A 3,155-nucleotide genomic window follows, 5' to 3' on the forward strand; every position below is an offset into this window, starting at 1 on the left:
ATAAAAGGATTGAAGAATTACTCCAAGAGAACAAAACTCTGTAGGAAAAATTGAAAAATATTCATCAAATGATAGTAAATCAGAATAGGAAACAAAATTAAATTAGACTTCCTTTTTGAAAATTGCAAACTAAGGGTTGACGAAAATTCACAATTTTACAGCACTCTAGAAAGATATTTAGTACATTAATGATTATTGTATGAGATGATGATCAAGAATACTCATTGCCATAGTCTATATATATATGCTTTTCTGCAAGTTGTGAAACAGAGTAATTATATTTGATTTAGTGATATGGTAACAACAAAGAGTAAAACGTCAGGCCTAAAGGATTGTCATCATTTGAGCAACATTTCTTCACCTATTAGTGAGGACTGGGGAGTTTAAAACTAAACCAATGAAGATGTTTACCTTAAGACGGACGATGAATTAAAAAATCTAGAGAGGGATTTTAATAAACTTAAACTTCAACATAGGTGATCTTGGGCGAAAGAGATCAACTATTTGAGATGGTAAAGAATTGATAAAAAAAATTCTTTGATAAATCAATTATATATTTAAAAAAAAAAAAAGAACATAATTGAACAGACATCTGCCAAATGCATTTTTTCTTCTAAAGAAGGCCACACTAAGCTCGCACAGTGCTGTATGTCAAAGACACAAGCACAAGCTCAAGCTCAGCCTATTGGATACATACAACTGCCACATTAACAGAAAATAAGTGTGCTAATAACATGATGAAAAAAGAACAAGAGGTACCTTAAATATGTACATTGATTGAATGATCATCGGCCTCTTGTAGTCTAAGGATAAGAGTAAGCTTGATAGTTTCTCCGAGCAAGAGAATTTTTTGAAGACTGGATCAATCTCATGCAGCGCTACACAAAACATACAATATGAGTGGCAATACAATGTATTCACCCAAAAAGAGTGGCAATATAATGCCAACCAAAAAGGCATAACAAATGTCAGTGTACCATCCACTCATATCCTCTTTTCGATCATTTGGATTGTCATAGCAATTCATTTACTAACTTTATTAGAATCCAAATAAGATTATTAAAATTTAAAGATATAAATGAAAACATTCAAAGTAATTATAGAATTTAAGGGGATGACAGAGATGATATGAATTCTCCACATACATACATCCAAGAAAGAAGAAGAGGAATAGTATTCCCCACATACCATGTCCAACTTTGTTAATTGAGAGTTGCTTCGGTTGCTTTACGTTACCATCTTCATCAAATGCTTTCTGTGTCCAACAATACCAAATGTCAACATGGCCATGTAGCCAACATTCTACAAGGGCTACAACTAAAAAAGTCACTGAAATTAAAAAAAATAAAATTTTAAATGGAAAAAAGGTGGGGGGGAAATTAAAATACTGCTTGATTAGAATTCTAGAAGTGAACCTGTTTCACAGCACAGCAGCAATCAAAGCATTTTTAACTCTTTAAAAAGAGTACAATAGAAAAACTATCTACACCGTATCTAAAAGTTAAAACAAACAATGATTTTTATCTAGCTAATAGATTAAAAGAATCAAATCAAACGTAGAACCATGATCTCATAAAAATAAAATTAAAAAATTAAAACAAAACAAAAAAAATATTATAAACAAAAAAAAAAAAAAAAAACTAAGCCATCTTTCATAGTACTACTACCTATAGAAACATGACTGCAAAGCCCATATCCATTTGCCTTGCACCTGGTGGAGGCATTGTCTGCCTTGCACCTGGTGGAGGCATCTCCATTTGCTCAACAATCCTTCGAATCTGGGGCTCAAAGCCCATATCCAACATTCGATCAGCCTCATCCAAAGCCAAATACTTGATCATCCGAAGAGAAACTCTTGCCCTCTCTATCATATCTACTAAGCGCCCCGGTGTGGCAACTAATATGTCCACACCCCTTTCCAGATTACGGAGCTGCATAAGCACAGGTTTGCCCATTTACCCACAAAAACAGAAACAAAAAAAAAGTTAAGTGCATGGAATGTGTTGGACACAAGTAAAAAAATCAAAGAAATCATTGATATTTCACATTTCACAACCCTCAATCTGGTCTTCTACATATTAGAATTCTTGCAACACTCCAACTTCAATTGCACAAGAAAGAAATCCAAAACGTCAAATCCAAGGGAAGGAAATACAAATTAGCACTATAAACTAGTCAAAGAAATCTTGTATTGGATGCATGAGCAAAACTTCTGATTTTGTATAAAGAAATTAACGTTGATTGAAGGAAATGAACTTACTAGGCAGACACAGTTTAAGTGAATAGATCTACTATGATTTTTGATAACTTTCTACTCTCTTTTCAGAGTGTGACACAGGAATAAACAATGGGGAAAACTTACAGGACTCTTTCATAGTAAGATTCAATAGTAGGTCTCCAAGATGGAAAAACTTCTGGAATTTCCTAGCCAGACAACACCAGAAATAATGTTTTCACCTTAGGAATCATGTACCCATTGTACAAAATGTATGCTAAATGACAGATCACAAAATGCAGGAGAAATGAAATTATTATATGAGGACACATTAAGAGAACATAAACAAATGAAAGCACACGAAATTATTAAAATACCTTCTGAAGGCCATTGATTCAGATTATTATGACTTGAAATGCTTTCCAGGGGACCAATATAGAAACTTTCTTTTGAGTCACCTGTACTCCAATCAGTAGAAGACAGTCAACCCCAAGTTCTTTTCTCCATTACACCAATGAAATATGTATTAATGAGAAAAGAACCGATTAGAGTTTCTAAGCTGAAATATAACTAAGTATGTAAACATTCAAGTCCAATGGGATGTCCAAACACGCCCTAAATGCACAAACATGTAACTTGATTTTAATTTCTGGGTACTTTTGTCTTGATTTGCATATATAATATACCAAATCTGAAAAAAAAAATTAAATTAATTAAAAACAAAAACACACAGATTCATATTTCAGATTCAGATTTAGATTTCAGAATTAATAAAATTAACATACAGATTTCAGATTTCACAACTAAGATCAACATTACACAGTGTGAGACACAACTAAGATCAGATTTCAGATTACACAGTGTGATCAACTAAGATCAACATTTCAGATTCAGATTAACATACAGACATTACAGACATCACAGAATGAGGGAGACATTA

The 3,155-nt window shown here is 32.8% G+C and overlaps 1 long non-coding RNA gene across 3 annotated transcripts; it reads right to left on the reverse strand.

The window, feature by feature from the left end:
• Positions 1 to 476: 476 nt before the first annotated feature.
• Positions 477 to 2,524, reverse strand: LOC145794721 (uncharacterized). Of its 3 annotated transcripts, none has more exons than XR_014334650.1 (3): positions 1,668 to 2,524; positions 1,189 to 1,317; positions 477 to 878 (listed from the first exon to the last, which is right to left on the reverse strand). It is a non-coding gene; the product is annotated as an uncharacterized LOC145794721 (long non-coding RNA). The 3 variants fall into 3 exon arrangements; XR_014334649.1 differs by having other exon boundaries at positions 478 to 878; positions 1,189 to 1,329; XR_014334648.1 differs by having other exon boundaries at positions 484 to 878; positions 1,189 to 1,255.
• Between the last annotated feature and the right edge of the window lie 631 nt (positions 2,525 to 3,155).

Source organism: Camellia sinensis, chromosome 7 (assembly GCF_055761805.1).
Source record: "Camellia sinensis isolate YWXY chromosome 7, ASM5576180v1, whole genome shotgun sequence".
Taxonomy (NCBI): domain Eukaryota; kingdom Viridiplantae; phylum Streptophyta; class Magnoliopsida; order Ericales; family Theaceae; genus Camellia; species Camellia sinensis.